Genomic DNA, 17,827 nt, shown 5'->3' on the forward strand with positions numbered 1-17,827 from the left:
GCCCCTCCGACAGTGCGGCGCTCCCTCAGTACTGCCACTCCAACAGTGCGGCAGTCCCTCAGTACTGCCCCTCCAAAAGTGCGGCACTCCCTCAGTACTGTCCCTCCGACAGTGCGGCGCTCCCTAAGTACTGCCCCTCCGACAGTGCGGCGCTCCCTCAGGACTGCCCCTCCGACAGTGCGGCACTCCCTCAGTACTGACCCTCCGACAGTGCTGCGCTCCCTCAGTACTGCCCCTCCGACAGTGCAGCGCTCCCTCAGTACTGCCCCTCCGACAGTGCGGCACTCCCTCAGTACTGCCCCTCCGACAGTGCAGCACTCCCTCAGTACTGACCCTCCGACAGGACGGCGCTCCCTGAGTACTGCCCCTCCGACAATGCGGCACTCCCTCAGTACTGACTCTCCGACAGTGCGGCGCTCCCTCAGTACTGCCCCTCCGACAGTGCGGCACTCCCACTGTACTGACCCTCCGACTGTGCGGCACTCCCTCAGTACTGCCACTCTGACAGTGCGACACTCCCTCAGCACTGACCCTCCGACAGTGCGGCGCTCCCTCAGTACTGCCCCTGCAACAGTGCGGCACTCCTTTAGTACTGCCCCTCCGCCAGTGCGGCAATCCCTCAGTACTGCCCCTCCAACATTGCGGCGCTCCCTCAGTACTGCCCATCTGACAGTGCGGCGCTCCCTCAAGACTGCCCCTCCGACAGTGCAGGGCTCCCTCAGTACTGCCCCTCCAACAGTGCGGCACTCCCTCACTACTGGCCCTCCGACAGTGCGGCACTCCCTCAGTACTGCCCCTCCGACAGTGCGGCACCCCACTCAGTACTGCCCATCCGACAGTGCAGCGCTCCCTCAGTACTGCCCCTCCAACAGTGCGGCACTCCCTCACTACTGCCCCTCCGAAAGTGTTGCACTCCCTCAATACTGCCCCTCCGACAGTGTGGCACTCCCTCAGTACTGCCCCTCCGACAGTGCGGCGCTCCCTGAGTACTGCCCCTCTGACAGAGCGGCGCTCCCTCAGTACTGCCCCTCCAACAGTGCGGCACTCCCTCAGTACTGCCCCTCCAAAAGTGCGGCACTCCCTCAGTACTGTCCCTCCGACAGTGCGGCGCTCCCTAAGTACTGCCCCTCCGACAGTGCGGCGCTCCCTCAGTACTGCCCCTCCGACAGTGCCGCGCACACTCAGTACTGCCGCTCCGACAGTGCGGCACTCCCTCAGTACTGTCCCTCCGACAGTGCGGCGCTCCCTCAGTACTGCCCCTCCGACAGTGCGGCGCTCGCTCAGTACTGACCCTCTGACAGTGCGGCGCTCCCTCAGTACTGCCCCTCCGACAGTGCGGCGCTCCCTCAGTACTGCCCCTCCGACAGTGCAGCGCTCCCTCAGTACTGCCCCTCCAACAGTGCGGCACTCCCTCAGTACTGTCCCTCTGACAGTGCGGCGCTCCCTCAGTACTGCCCCTCCGACAGTGCGGCACTCCCTTAGTACTGAACCTCCAACAGGACGGCGCTCCCTCAGTACTGCCCCTCCGACAGTGCGGCACTCCCTCAGTACTGACTCTCCGACAGTGCGGCGCTCTCTCAGTTCTGCCCTTCCGACAGTGCGGCACTCCCTCAGAACTGACCCTCCGACAGTGCGGCACTCCCTCAGTACTGCCACTCTGACAGAGAGGCACTCCCTCAGTACTGCCCCTCTGACAGTGCGACACTCCCTCAGTACTGCCCCTCTAACAGTGCGGCGCTCCCTCAGTACTGCCCCTCTGACAGAGCGGCGCTCCCTCAGTACTGCCCCTCTCACAGTGCGGCGCTCCTTCAGTACTGCCCCTCCGACAGTGCGGCACTCCCTCAGTACTGCCCCTCTGACAGTGCGGTGCTCCCTCAGTACTGCCCCTCTGACAGTGCAGCGCTCCCTCAGTACTGAGCCTCCGACATGCGGCATTCCCTCAGTCCTGCCCCTCTGACAGTGCGGCGCTCCATCAGTACTGACCCTCCGACAGTCCGGCGCTCCCTCAGTACTGTCCCTCTGACAGTGCGGCGCTCCCTCAGTACTGTCCCTCTGACAGTGCGGCGCTCCCTCAGTACTGCCCCTCTGACAGTGCGGCACTCCCTCAGTACTGCCCCTCTGACAGTGCGGCGCTCCCTCAGTACTGCCCCTCCGACAGTGCGGCACCCCACTCAGTACTGCCCCTCCGACAGTGCGGCACTCCCTCAGTACTGCCCCTCCAACAGTGCCGCACCCCACTCTGTACTGCCCCTCCGACAGTGCAGCGCTCCCTCAGTACAGCCCCTCCAACAGTGCGGCACTCCCTCAGTATTGCCTCTCCGACAGTGCGGCACTCCCTCAGTACTGCCCCTCCAATAGTGCGGCGCTAACTCGGTACTGCCAATCTGACAGTGCGGCCCTCACACAGTACTGCCCCTCCGACAGTGCGGCGCTCCCTCAGTACTGCCCCTCCGACAGTGCAGCACTCCCTCAGTACCGCCCTTCCGACAGCGCGGCACTCCCTCAGTACTGCTCCTGCGACAGTGCGGCACCCCACTCAGGACTGCCCCTCCGACAGTGCGGCACTCCCTCAGCACTGCCCCTCCGACAGTGCAGCGCTCCCTCAGTACTGCCCCTCCAACAGTGAGGCACTCCTTTAGTACTGCGCCTCCGACAGTGTGGCACTCACTCAGTACTGCCCCTCCAACAGTGCGGCGCTCCCTCAGTACTGCCCTTCTGACAGTGCGGCGCTCCCTCAGTACTGCCCCTCCGACAGTGCAGCGCTCCCTCAGTACTGCCACTCCAACAGTGCAGCACTCCGTCAGTACTGGCCCTCCGACAGTGCGGCACTCCCTCAGTACTGCCCCTCCGACAGTGCGGCACCCCACTCAGTACTGCCCCTCCGATAGTGTAGCGCTCCCTCAGTACTGCCCCTCCAACAGTGCGGCACTCCCTCAGTACTTCCCCTCAGACAGTGTAGCACTCCCTCAGTACTGCCCCTCCGACAGTGCGGCGCTCACTGAGTACTGCCCCTCCAACAGTGCGGCACTCCCTCAGTACTGTCCCTCCGACAGTGCGGCGCTCCCTCAGTACTGCCCCTCCGACAGTGCAGCGCTCCCTCAGTACTGCCCCTCCGACAGTGCGGCACTCCCTCAGTACTGTCCCTCCGACAGTGCGGCGCTCCCTCAGTACTGCCCCTCCGACAGTGCAGCACTCCCTCAGTACTGACCCTCCGACAGGACGGCGCTCCCTGAGTACTGCCCCTCCGACAGTGCGGCACTCCCTCAGTACTGACTCTCCGACAGTGCGGCGCTCCCTCAGTACTGCCCCTCCGACAATGCGGCACTCCCTCAGTACTGACCCTCCGACAGTGCGGCACTCCCTCAGTACTGCCACTCTGACAGTGCGACACTCCCTCAGCACTGACCCTCCGACAGTGCGGCGCTCCCTCAGTACTGCCCCTGCAACAGTGCGGCACTCCTTTAGTACTGCCCCTCCGCCAGTGCGGCACTCCCTCAGTACTGCCCCTCCAACATTGCGGCGCTCCCTCAGTACTGCCCCTCCGACAGTGCGGCACTCCCTCAGTACTTTCCCTCCGACAGTGCGGCGCTCCCTCAGTACTGCCCCTCCGACAGTGCAGCACTCCCTCAGTACTGACCCTCCGACAGGACGGCGCTCCCTGAGTACTGCCCCTCCGACAGTGCGGCGCTCCCTCAGTACTGCCCCTCCGACAGTGCAGCACTCCCTCAGTACTGGCCCTCCGACAGTGCGGCACTCCCTCAGTACTGCCCCTCCGACAATGCGGCACCCCACTCAGTACAGCCCCTCCGACAGTGCAGCGCTCCCTCAGTACTGCCCCTCCAACAGTGCGGCACACCCTCACTACTGCCCCTCCGACAGTGTGGCACTCCCTCAATACTGCCCCTCCGACAGTGTGGCACTCCCTCAGTACTGCCCCTCCGACAGTGCGGCGCTCCCTGAGTCCTGCCCCTCTGACAGAGTGGCGCTCCCTCAGTACTGCCCCTCCAACAGTGCGGCAGTCCCTCAGTACTGCCCCTCCAAAAGTGCGGCACTCCCTCAGTACTGTCCCTCCGACAGTGCGGCGCTCCCTAAGTACTGCCCCTCCGACAGTGCGGCGCTCCCTCAGGACTGCCCCTCCGACAGTGCGGCACTCCCTCAGTACTGACCCTCCGACAGTGCTGCGCTCCCTCAGTACTGCCCCTCCGACATTGCAGCGCTCACTCAGTACTGCCCCTCCGACAGTGCGGCACTCCCTCAGTACTGCCCCTCCGACAGTACGGCGCTCCCTCAGTACTGCCCCTCCGACAGTGCAGCGCTCCCTCAGTACTGCCCCTCCGACAGTGCGGCACTCCCTCAGTACTGCCCCTCCGACAGTGCAGCACTCCCTCAGTACTGACCCTCCGACAGGACGGCGCTCCCTGAGTACTGCCCCTCCGACAGTGCGGCACTCCCTCAGTACTGACTCTCCGACAGTGCGGCGCTCCCTCAGTACTGCCCCTCCGACAGTGCGGCACTCCCACTGTACTGACCCTCCGACTGTGTGGCACTCCCTCAGTACTGCCACTCTGACAGTGCGACACTCCCTCAGCACTGACCCTCCGACAGTGCGGCGCTCCCTCAGTACTGCCCCTGCAACAGTGCGGCACTCCTTTAGTACTGCCCCTCCGCCAGTGCGGCACTCCCTCAGTACTGCCCCTCCAACATTGCGGCGCTCCCTCAGTACTGCCCATCTGACAGTGCGGCGCTCCCTCAAGACTGCCCCTCCGACAGTGCAGGGCTCCCTCAGTACTGCCCCTCCAACAGTGCGGCACTCCCTCAGTACTGGCCCTCCGACAGTGCGGCACTCCCTCAGTACTGCCCCTCCGACAGTGCGGCACCCCACTCAGTACTGCCCATCCGACAGTGCAGCGCTCCCTCAGTACTGCCCCTCCAACAGTGCGGCACTCCCTCACTACTGCCCCTCCGAAAGTGTTGCACTCCCTCAATACTGCCCCTCCGACAGTGTGGCACTCCCTCAGTACTGCCCCTCCGACAGTGCGGCGATCCCTGAGTACTGCCACTCTGACAGAGCGGCGCTCCCTCAGTACTGCCCCTCCAACAGTGCGGCACTCCCTCAGTACTGCCCCTCCAAAAGTGCGGCACTCCCTCAGTACTGTCAATCCGATAGTGCGGCGCTCCCTATGTACTGCCCCTCCGACAGTGCGGCGCTGTCTCAGTACTGCCCCTCCGACAGTGCAGCGCTCACTCAGTACTGCCCCTCCGACAGTGCGGCACTCCCTCAGTACTGTCCCTCCGACAGTGCGGCGCTCCCTCAGTACTGCCCCTCCGACAGTGCGGCGCTCGCTCAGTACTGACCCTCCGACAGTGCGGCGCTCCCTCAGTACTGCCCCTCCGACAGTGCGGCGCTCCCTCAGTACTGCCCCTCCGACAGTGCAGCGCTCCCTCAGTACTGCCCCTCCAACAGTGCGGCTCTCCCTCAGTACTGTCCCTCCGACAGTGCGGCACTCCCTCAGTACTGACCCTCCAACAGGACGGCGCTCCCTCAGTGCAGCCCCTCCGACAGTGCGGCACTCCCTCAGTACTGCCCCTCCGCCAGTGCGGCACTCCCTCAGTACTGCCCCTCCAACATTGCGGCGCTCCCTCAGTACTGCCCCTCCGACAGTGCGGCACTCCCTCAGTACTTTCCCTCCGACAGTGCGGCGCTCCCTCAGTACTGCCCGTCCGACAGTGCAGCACTCCCTCCGTACTGACCCTCCGACAGGACGGCGCTCCCTGAGTACTGCCCCTCCGACAGTGCGGCGCTCCCTCAGTACTGCCCCTCCGACAGTACAGGGATCCCTCAGTACTGCCCCTCCAACAGTGCGGCACTCCCTCAGTACTGGCCCTCCGACAGTGCGGCACTCCCTCAGTACCGCCCCTCCGACAATGCGGCACCCCACTCAGTACAGCCCCTCCGACAGTGCAGCGCTCCCTCAGTACTGCCCCTCCAACAGTGCGGCACTCCCTCACTACTGCCCCTCCGACAGTGTGGCACTCCCTCAATACTGCCCCTCCGACAGTGTGGCACTCCCTCAGTACTGCCCCTCCGACAGTGCGGCGCTCCCTGAGTCCTGCCCCTCTGACAGAGTGGCGCTCCCTCAGTACTGCCCCTCCAACAGTGCGGCAGTCCCTCAGTACTGCCCCTCCAAAAGTGCGGCACTCCCTCAGTACTGTCCCTCCGACAGTGCGGCGCTCCCTAAGTACTGCCCCTCCGACAGTGCGGCGCTCCCTCAGGACTGCCCCTCCGACAGTGCGGCACTCCCTCAGTACTGACCCTCCGACAGTGCTGCGCTCCCTCAGTACTGCCCCTCCGACATTGCAGCGCTCACTCAGTACTGCCCCTCCGACAGTGCGGCACTCCCTCAGTACTGCCCCTCCGACAGTACGGCGCTCCCTCAGTACTGCCCCTCCGACAGTGCAGCGCTCCCTCAGTACTGCCCCTCCGACAGTGCGGCACTCCCTCAGTACTGCCCCTCCGACAGTGCAGCACTCCCTCAGTACTGACCCTCCGACAGGACGGCGCTCCCTGAGTACTGCCCCTCCGACAGTGCGGCACTCCCTCAGTACTGACTCTCCGACAGTGCGGCGCTCCCTCAGTACTGCCCCTCCGACAGTGCGGCACTCCCACTGTACTGACCCTCCGACTGTGTGGCACTCCCTCAGTACTGCCACTCTGACAGTGCGACACTCCCTCAGCACTGACCCTCCGACAGTGCGGCGCTCCCTCAGTACTGCCCCTGCAACAGTGCGGCACTCTTTTAGTACTGCCCCTCCGCCAGTGCGGCACTCCCTCAGTACTGCCCCTCCAACATTGCGGCGCTCCCTCAGTACTGCCCATCTGACAGTGCGGCGCTCCCTCAAGACTGCCCCTCCGACAGTGCAGTGCTCCCTCAGTACTGCCCCTCCAACAGTGCGGCACTCCCTCAGTACTGGCCCTCCGACAGTGCGGCACTCCCTCAGTACTGCCCCTCCGACAGTGCGGCACCCCACTCAGTACTGCCCATCCGACAGTGCAGCGCTCCCTCAGTACTGCCCCTCCAACAGTGCGGCACTCCCTCACTACTGCCCCTCCGAAAGTGTTGCACTCCCTCAATACTGCCCCTCCGACAGTGTGGCACTCCCTCAGTACTGCCCCTCCGACAGTGCGGCGATCCCTGAGTACTGCCCCTCTGACAGAGCGGCGCTCCCTCAGTACTGCCCCTCCAACAGTGCGGCACTCCCTCAGTACTGCCCCTCCAAAAGTGCGGCACTCCCTCAGTACTGTCAATCCGACAGTGCGGCGCTCCCTATGTACTGCCCCTCCGACAGTGCGGCGCTGTCTCAGTACTGCCCCTCCGACAGTGCAGCACTCACTCAGTACTGCCCCTCCGACAGTGCGGCACTCCCTCAGTACTGTCCCTCCGACAGTGCGGCGCTCCCTCAGTACTGCCCCTCCGACAGTGCGGCGCTCGCTCAGTACTGACCCTCCGACAGTGTGGCGCTCCCTCAGTACTGCCCCTCCGACAGTGCGGCGCTCCCTCAGTACTGCCCCTCCGACAGTGCAGCGCTCCCTCAGTACTGCCCCTCCAACAGTGCGGCTCTCCCTCAGTACTGTCCCTCCGACAGTGCGGCACTCCCTCAGTACTGACCCTCCAACAGGACGGCGCTCCCTCAGTACTGCCCCTCCGACAGTGCAGCGCTCCCTCAGTGCAGCCCCTCCGACAGTGCGGCACTCCCTCAGTACTGCCCATCTGACAGTGCAGCGCTCCCTCAGTACTGCCCCTCCGACAGTGCGGCACTCCCTCAGTACTTTCCCTCCGACAGTGCGGCGCTCCCTCAGTCCTGCCCCTCCGACAGTGCAGCACTCCCTCAGTACTGACCCTCCGAAAGGACGGCGCTCCCTGAGTACTGCCCCTCCGACAGTGCGGCGCTCCCTCAGTACTGCCCCTCCGACAGTGCAGGGCTCCCTCAGTACTGCCCCTCCAACAGTGCGGCACTCTCTCAGTATTGCCCTCCGACAGTGCGGCACTCCCTCAGTACTGCCCCTCCGACAATGCGGCACCCCACTCAGTACTGCCCCTCCGACAGTGCAGCGCTCCCTCAGTACTGCCCCTCCAACAGTGCGGCACTCCCTCAATACTGCCCCTCCGACAGTGTGGCACTCCCTCAGTACTGCCCCTCCGACAGTGCGGCGCTCCCTGAGTGCTGCTCCTCTGACAGAGTGGCGCTCCCTCAGTACTGCCCCTCCAACAGTGCGGCACTCCCTCAGTACTGCCCCTCCAAAAGTGCGGCACTCCCTCAGTACTGTCCCTCCGACAGTGCGGCACTCCCTAAGTACTGCCCCTCCGACAGTGCGGCGCTCCCTCAGTACTGCCCCTCCGACAGTGCGGCACTCCCTCAGTACTGACCCTCCGACAGTGCGGCGCTCCCTCAGTACTGCCCGTCCGACAGTGCGGCGCTCCCTCAGTACTGCCCCTCCGACAGTGCAGCACACCCTCAGTACTGCCCCTCCAACAGTGCGGCACTCCCTCAGTACTGTCCCTCTGACAGTGCGGCGCTCCCTCAGTACTGCCTCTCCGACAGTGCGGCACGCCCTCAGTACTGACTCTCCAACAGGACGGCGCTCCCTCAGTACTGCCCCTCCGACAGTGCGGCACTCCCTCAGTACTGACTCTCCGACAGTGCGGCGCTCCCTCAGTACTGCCCCTCCGACAGTGCGGCACTCCCTCAGTACTGACCCTCCGACAGTGCGGCACTCCCTCAGTACTGCCCCTCTGACAGAGCGGCGCTCCCTCAGTACTGCCCCTGTGACAGTGCGGCGCTCCTTCAGTACTGCCCCTCCGACAGTGCGGCACTCCCTCAGTACTGCCCCTCTGACAGTGCGGTGCTCCCTCAGTACTGCCCCTCCGACAGTGCAGCGCTCCCTCAGTACTGAGCCTCCGACATGCGGCATTCCCTCAGTACTGCCCCTCTGACAGTGCGGCGCTCCCTCAGTACTTACCCTCCGACAGTGCGGCGCTCCCTCAGTATTGTCCTTCTGACAGTGCGGCGCTCCCTCAGTACTGTCCCTCTGACAGTGCGGCGCTCCCTCAGTACTGACCCTCTGACAGTGCGGCACTCCCTCAGTACTGCCCTTCTGACAGTGCGGCGCAACCTCAGTACTGCCACTCCAACAGTGCGGCACTCCCTCAGTACTGCCCCTCCAAAAGTGCGGCACTCCCTCAGTACTGTCAATCCGACAGTGCGGCGCTCCCTATGTACTGCCCCTCCGACAGTGCGGCGCTGTCTCAGTACTGCCCCTCCGACAGTGCAGCGCTCACTCAGTACTGCCCCTCCGACAGTGCGGCACTCCCTCAGTACTGTCCCTCCGACAGTGCGGCGCTCCCTCAGTACTGCCCCTCCGACAGTGCGGCGCTCGCTCAGTACTGACCCTCCGACAGTGCGGCGCTCCCTCAGTACTGCCCCTCCGACAGTGCGGCGCTCCCTCAGTACTGCCCCTCCGACAGTGCAGCGCTCCCTCAGTACTGCCTCTCCAACAGTGCGGCTCTCCCTCAGTACTGTCCCTCCGACAGTGCGGCACTCCCTCAGTACTGACCCTCCAACAGGACGGCGCTCCCTCAGTACTGCCCCTCCGACAGTGCAGCGCTCCCTCAGTGCAGCCCCTCCGACAGTGCGGCACTCCCTCAGTACTGCCCATCTGACAGTGCAGCGCTCCCTCAGTACTGCCCCTCCGACAGTGCGGCACTCCCTCAGTACTTTCCCTCCGACAGTGCGGCGCTCCCTCAGTCCTGCCCCTCCGACAGTGCAGCACTCCCTCAGTACTGACCCTCCGAAAGGATGGCGCTCCCTGAGTACTGCCCCTCCGACAGTGCGGCGCTCCCTCAGTACTGCCCCTCCGACAGTGCAGGGCTCCCTCAGTACTGCCCCTCCAACAGTGCGGCACTCTCTCAGTATTGCCCTCCGACAGTGCGGCACTCCCTCAGTACTGCCCCTCCGACAATGCGGCACCCCACTCAGTACTGCCCCTCCGACAGTGCAGCGCTCCCTCAGTACTGCCCCTCCAACAGTGCGGCACTCCCTCAATACTGCCCCTCCGACAGTGTGGCACTCCCTCAGTACTGCCCCTCCGACAGTGCGGCGCTCCCTGAGTCCTGCTCATCTGACAGAGTGGAGCTCCCTCAGTACTGCCCCTCCAACAGTGCGGCACTCCCTCAGTACTGCCCCTCCAAAGGTGCGGCACTCCCTCAGTACTGTCCCTCCGACAGTGCGGCGCTCCCTAAGTACTGCCCCTCCGACAGTGCGGCGCTCCCTCAGTACTGCCCCTCCGACAGTGCGGCACTCCCTCAGTACTGACCCTCCGACAGTGCGGCGCTCCCTCAGTACTGCCCGTCCGACAGTGCGGCGCTCCCTCAGTACTGCCCCTCCGACAGTGCAGCACTCCCTCAGTACTGCCCCTCCAACAGTGCGGCACTCCCTCAGTACTGTCCCTCTGACAGTGCGGCGCTCCCTCAGTACTGCCTCTCCGACAGTGCGGCACGCCCTCAGTACTGACTCTCCAACAGGACGGCGCTCCCTCAGTACTGCCCCTCCGACAGTGCGGCACTCCCTCAGTACTGACCCTCCGACAGTGCGGCACTCCCTCAGTACTGCCCCTCTGACAGAGCGGCGCTCCCTCATTACTGCCCCTGTGACAGTGCGGCGCTCCTTCAGTACTGCCCCTCCGACATGCGGCATTCCCTCAGTATTGCCCCTCTGACAGTGCGGCGCTCCCTCAGTACTTACCCTCCGACAGTGCAGCGCTCCCTCAGTATTGTCCTTCTGACAGTGCGGCGCTCCCTCAGTACTGTCCCTCTGACAGTGCGGCGCTCCCTCAGTACTGACCCTCTGACAGTGCGGCACTCCCTCAGTACTGCCCCTCTGACAGTGCGGCGCAACCTCAGTACTGCCCCTCCGACAGTGCGGCATCCCACTCAGTACTGCCCCTCCGACAGTGCGGCACTCCCTCAGTACAGCCCCTCCGAAAGTGCGGCACCCCACTCAGTACTGCCCCTCCGACAGTGCAGCGCTCCCTCAGTACAGCCCCTCCAACAGTGCGGCACTCCCTCAGTATTGCCTCTCCGGCAGTGCGGCACTCCCTCAGTACTGCCCCTCCAATAGTGCGGCGCTAACTCAGTACTGCCCATCTGACAGTGCGGCGCTCCCTCAGTACTGTCCCTCCGACAGTGCAGCGCTCCCTCAGTACTGTCCCTCCGACAGTGCGGCGCTCCCTCAGTACTGGCCCTCCGACAGTGCGGCGCTCCCTCAGTACTGCCCGTCTGACAGTGCGGCGCTCCCTCAGTACTGCCCCTCCGACAGTGCAGGGCTCCCTCAGTACTGCCCCTCCAACAGTGTGGCACTCCCTCAGTCCTTGCCCTCCGACAGTGCGGCACTCCCTCAGTACTGCCCCTCCGACAGTGCGGCACCCCACTCAGTACTGCCCCTCCGACAGTGCAGCGCTCCCTCAGTACTGCCCCTCCAACAGTGCGGCACTCCCTCAGTACTGCCCCTCCGACAGTGCGGCACTCCCTCAGTACTCTCCCTCCGACAGTGCGGCGCTCCCTCAGTACTGACCCTCCGACAGTGCGGCGCTCCCTCAGTACTGCCCCTCCGACATTGCAGCGCTCACTCAGTACTGCCCCTCCGGCAGTGCGGCACTCCCTCAGTACTGTCCCTCCGACAGTGCGGCGTTCCCTCAGTACTGCCCCTCCGACAGTGCGGCGCTCCCTCAGTACTGCCCCTCCGACAGTGCTGCGCTCCCTCAGTACTGCCCCTCCGACAGTGCGGCACTCCCTCAGTACTGTCCCTTCGACAGTGCGGCGCTCCCTCAGTACTGCCCCTCCGACAGTGCAGCACTCCCTCAGTACTGACCCTCCGACAGGACGGCGCTCCCTGAGTACTGCCCCTCCGACAGTGCGGCACTCCCTCAGTACTGACTCTCCAACAGTGCGGCGCTCCCTCAGTACTGCCCCTCCGACAGTGCGGCACTCCCTCAGTACTGACGCTCCGACAGTGCGGCACTCCCTCAGTACTGCCACTCTGACAGTGCGACACTCCCTCAGCACTGACCCTCCGACAGTGCGGCGCTCCCTCAGTACTGCCCCTGTAACAGTGCGGCACTCCTTTAGTACTGCCCCTCCGCCAGTGCGGCACTCCCTCAGTACTGCCCCTCCAACATTGCGGCGCTCCCTCAGTACTGCCCATCTGACAGTGCAGCGCTCCCTCAGTACTGCCTCTCCGACAGTGCGGCACTCCCTCAGTTCTTTCCCTCCGACAGGGCGGCGCTCCCTCAGTACTGCCCCTCCGACAGTGCAGCACTCCCTCAGTACTGACCCTCCGACAGGACGGCGCTCCCTGAGTACTGCCCCTCCGACAGTGCGGCGCTCCCTCAGTACTGCCCCTCCGACAGTGCAGGGCTCCCTCAGTACTGCCCCTCCAACAGTGCGGCACTCCTTCAGTACTGGCCCTCTGACAGTGCGGCACTCCCTCAGTACTGCCCCTCCGACAGTGCGGCAGCCCACTCAGTACTGCCCCTCCGACAGTGCAGCGCTCCCTCAGTACTGCCCCTCCAACAGTGCGGCACTCCCTCACTCCTGCCCCTCCGAGAGTGTGGCACTCCCTCAATACTGCCCCTCCGACAGTGTGGCACTCCCTCAGTACTGCCCCACCGACAGTGCGGCGCTCCCTGAGTACTGCCCCTCTGAAAGAGTGGCGCTCCCTCAGTACTGCCCCTCCAACAGTGCGGCACTCCCTCAGTACTGCCCCTCCAAACGTGCGGCACTCCCTCAGTACTATCCCTCCGACAGTGCGGCGCTCCCTAAGTACTGCCCCTCCGACAGTGCGGCGCTCCCTCAGTACTGCCCCTCCGACAGCGCAGCGCTCACTCAGTACTGCCCCTCCGACATGCGGCACTCCCTCAGTACTGTCCCTCCGACAGTGCGGCGCTCCCTCAGTACTGCCCCTCCGACAGTGCGGCGCTCGCTCAGTACTGACCCTCCGACAGTGCGGCGCTCCCTCAGTACTGCCCCTCCGACAGTGCGGCGCTCCCTCAGTACTGCCCCTCCGAAAGTGCAGCCCTCCCTCAGTACTGCCACTCCAACAGTGCGGCACTCCCTCAGTACTGTCCCTCTGACAGTGCGGCGCTCCCTCAGTACTGCCCCTCCGACAGTGCGGCACCCCACTCAGTACTGCCCCTCCGACAGTGCAGCGCTCCCTCAGTACTGCCCCTCCAACAGTGCGGCACTCCCTCAGTACTGCACCTCCGACAGTGCGGCACTCCCTCAGTACTCTCCGTCCGACAGTGCGGCGCTCCCTCAGTACTGACCCTCCGACAGTGCGGCGCTCCCTCAGTACTCCCCTCCGACATTGCAGCGCTCACTCAGTACTGCCCCTCCGGCAGTGCGGCACTCCCTCAGTACTGTCCCTCCGACAGTGCGGCGCTCCCTCAGTACTGCCCCTCCGACAGTGCGGCACTCGCTCAGTACTGACCCTCCGACAGTGCGGCGCTCCCTCAGTACTGCCCCTCCGACAGTGCAGCACTCCCTCAGTACTGACCCTCCGACAGGACGGTGCTCCCTGAGTACTGCCCCTCCGACAGTGCGGCACTCCCTCAGTACTGACTCTCCGACAGTGCGGCGCTCCCTCATTACTGCCCCTCCGACAGTGCGGCACTCCCTCAGTACTGACCCTCCGACAGTGCGGCACTCCCACAGTACTGCCACTCTGACAGTGCGACACTCCCTCAGCACTGACCCACCGACAGTGCGGCGCTCCCTCAGTACTGCCCCTGCAACAGTGCGGCACTCCTTTAGTACTGCCCCTCCGCCAGTGCGGCACTCCCTCAGTACTGCCCCTCCAACATTGCGGCGCTCCCTCAGTACTGCCCATCTGACAGTGCAGCGCTCCCTCAGTACTGCCCCTCCGACAGTGCGGCACTCCCTCAGTACTTTCCCTCCGACAGTGCGGCGCTCCCTCAGTACTGCCCCTCCGACAGTGCAGCACTCCCTCAGTACTGACCCTCCGACAGGACGGCGCTCCCTGAGTAATGCCCCTCCGACAGTGCGGCGCTCCCTCAGTACTGCCCCTCCAACAGTGCAGCACTCCCTCAATACTGCCCCTCCGACAGTGTGGCACTCCCACAGTACTGCCCCTCCGACAGTGCGGCGCTCCCTGAGTCCTGCTCCTCTGACAGAGTGGCGCTCCCTCAGTACTGCCCCTCCAACAGTGCGGCACTCCCTCAGTACTGCCCCTCCAAAAGTGCGGCACTCCCTCAGTACTGTCCCTCCGACAGTGCGGCGCTCCCTAAGTACTGCCCCTCCGACAGTGCGGCGCTCCCTCAGTACTGCCCCTCCGAAAGTGCGTCACTCCCTCAGTACTGACCCTCCGACAGTGCGGCGTTCCCTCAGTACTGCCCGTCCGACAGTGCGGCGCTCCCTCAGTACTGCCCCTCCGACAGTGCAGCACTCCCTCAGTACTGCCCCTCCAACAGTGCGGCACTCCCTCAGTACTGTCCCTCTGACAGTGCGGCGCTCCCTCAGTACTGCCTCTCCGACAGTGCGGCACGCCCTCAGTACTGACTCTCCAACAGGACGGCGCTCCCTCAGTACTGCCCCTCCGACAGTGCGGCACTCCCTCAGTACTGACTCTCCGACAGTGCGGCGCTCCCTCAGTACTGACCCTCCGACAGTGCGGCACTCCCTCAGCACTGACCCTCCGACAGTGCGGCACTCCCTCAGTACTGCCACTCTGACAGAACGGCACTCCCTCAGTACTGACCCTCCGACAGTGCGGCGCTCCCTCAGTACTGCCCCTCTGACAGTGCGACACTCCCTCAGTACTGCCCCTCTAACAGTGCGGCGCTCCCTCAGTACTGCCCCTCTGACAGAGCGGCGCTCCCTCAGTACTGCCCCTGTGACAGTGCGGCGCTCCTTCAGTACAGCCCCTCCGACAGTGCGGCACTCCCTCAGTACTGCCCCTCTGACAGTGCGGTGCTCCCTCAGTACTGCCCCTCTGACAGTGCAGCGCTCCCTCAGTACTGAGCCTCCGACATGCGGCATTCCCTCAGTACTGCCCCTCTGACGGTGCGGCGCTCCCTCAGTACTTACCCTCCGACAGTGCGGCGCTCCCTCAGTATTGTCCTTCTGACAGTGCGGCGCTCCCTCAGTACTGTCCCTCTGACAGTGCGGCGCTCCCTCAGTACTGACCCTCTGACAGTGCGGCACTCCATCAGTACTGCCCCTCTGACAGTGCGGCGCAACCTCAGTACTGCCCCTCCGACAGTGCGGCATCCCACTCAGTACTGCCCCTCCGACAGTGCGGCACTCCCTCAGTACAGCCCCTCCGACAGTGCGGCACCCCACTCAGTACTGCCCCTCCGACAGTGCAGCGCTCCCTCAGTGCAGCCCCTCCAACAGTGCGGCACTCCCTCAGTATTGCCTCTCCGGCAGTGCGGCACTCCCTCAGTACTGCCCCTCCAATAGTGCGGCGGTAACTCAGTACTGCCCATCTGAGAGTACAGCGCTCCCTCAGTACTCTCCCTCCAACAGTGCAGCGCTCCCTCAGTACTGTCCCTCCGACAGTGCGGCGCTCCCTCAGTACTGGCCCTCCGACAGTGCGGCGCTCCCTCAGTACTGCCCGTCTGACAGTGCGGCGCTCCCTCAGTACTGCCCCTCCGACAGTGCAGGGCTCCCTCAGTACTGCCCCTCCAACAGTGCGGCACTCCCTCAGTCCTTGCCCTCCGACAGTGCGGCACTCCCTCAGTACTGCCCCTCCGACAGTGCGGCACCCCACTCAGTACTGCCCCTCCGACAGTGCAGCGCTCCCTCAGTACTGCCCCTCCAACAGTGCGGCACTCCCTCAGTACTGCCCCTCCGACAGTCTGTCACTCCCTCAGTACTCTCCCTCCGACAGTGCGGCGCTCCCTCAGTACTGACCCTGCGACAGGGCGGCGCTCCCTCAGTACTGCCCCTCCGACATTGCAGCGCTCACTCAGTACTGCCCCTCCGGCAGTGCGGCACTCCCTCAGTACTGTCCCTCCGACAGTGCGGCGCTCCCTCAGTACTGCCCCTCCGACAGTGCGGCGCTCCCTCAGTACTGCCCCTCCGACAGTGCTGCGCTCCCTCAGTACTGCCCCTCCGACAGTGCGGCACTCCCTCAGTACTGTCCCTCCGACTGTGCGGCGCTCCCTCAGTACTGCCCCTCCGACAGTGCAGCACTCCCTCAGTACTGACCCTCCGACAGGACGGCGCTCCCTGAGTACTGCCCCTCCGACAGTGCGGCACTCCCTCAGTACTGACTCTCCGACAGTGCGGCGCTCCCTCAGTACTGCCCCTCCGACAGTGCGGCACTCCCTCAGTACTGACGCTCCGACAGTGCGGCACTCCCTCAGTACTGCCACTCTGACAGTGCGACACTCCCTCAGCACTGACCCTCCGACAGTGCGGCGCTCCCTCAGTACTGCCCCTGCAACAGTGCGGCACTCCTTTAGTACTGCCCCTCCGCCAGTGCGGCACTCCCTCAGTACTGCCCCTCCAACATTGCGGCGCTCCCTCAGTACTGCCCATCTGACATTGCAGCGCTCCCTCAGTACTGCCTCTCCGACAGTGCGGCACTCCCTCAGTACTTTCCCTCCGACAGTGCGGCGCTCCCTCAGTACTGCCCCTCCGACAGTGCAGCACTCCCTCAGTACTGACCCTCCGACAGGACGGCGCTCCCTGAGTACTGCCCCTCCGACAGTGCGGCGCTCCCTCAGTACTGCCCCTCCGACAGTGCAGGGCTCCCTCAGTACTGCCCCTCCAACAGTGCGGCACTCCCTCAGTACTGGCCCTCCGACAGTGCGGCACTCCCTCAGTACTGCCCCTCCGACAGTGCGGCACCCCACTCAGTACTGCCCCTCCGACAGTGCAGCGCTCCCTCAGTACTGCCCCTCCAACAGTGCGGCACTCCCTCACTCCTGCCCCTCCGAGAGTGTGGCACTCCTCAATACTGCCCCTCCGACAGTGTGGCACTCCCCTCAGTACTGCCCCACCGACAGTGCGGCGCTCCCTGAGTACTGCCCCTCTGACAGAGTGGCGCTCCCTCAGTACTGCCCCTCCAACAGTGCGGCACTCCCTCAGTACTGCCCCTCCAAAAGTGCGGCACTCCCTCAGTACTGTCCCTCCGACAGTGCGGCGCTCCCTAAGTACTGCCCCTCCGACAGTGCGGCGCTCCCTCAGTACTGCCCCTCCGACAGCGCAGCGCTCACTCAGTACTGCCCCTCCGACATGCGGCACTCCCTCAGTACTGTCCCTCCGACTGTGCGGCGCTCCCTCAGTACTGCCCCTCCGACAGTACGGCGCTCGCTCAGTACTGACCCTCCGACAGTGCGGCGCTCCCTCAGTACTGCCCCTCCGACAGAGCGGCGCTCCCTCAGTACTGCCCCTCCGAAAGTGCAGCCCTCCCTCAGTACTGCCCCTCCAACAGTGCGGCACTCCCTCAGTACTGTCCCTCTGACAGTGCGGCGCTCCCTCAGTACTGCCCCTCCGACAGTGCGGCACCCCACTCAGTACTGCCCCTCCGACAGTGCAGCGCTCCCTCAGTACTGCCCCTCCAACAGTGCGGCACTCCCTCAGTAATGCCCCTCCGACAGTGCGGCACTCCCTCAGTACTCTCCGTCCGACAGTGCGGCGCTCCCTCAGTACTGACCCTCCGACAGTGCGGCGCTCCCTCAGTACTGCCCCTCCGACATTGCAGCGCTCACTCAGTACTGCCCCTCCGGCAGTGCGGCACTCCCTCA

This window comes from Somniosus microcephalus, chromosome 3 (assembly GCF_052327205.1).
Source record: "Somniosus microcephalus isolate GS21.2 chromosome 3, FLI_Smic_1.0, whole genome shotgun sequence".
Taxonomy (NCBI): Eukaryota; Metazoa; Chordata; class Chondrichthyes; order Squaliformes; family Somniosidae; genus Somniosus; species Somniosus microcephalus.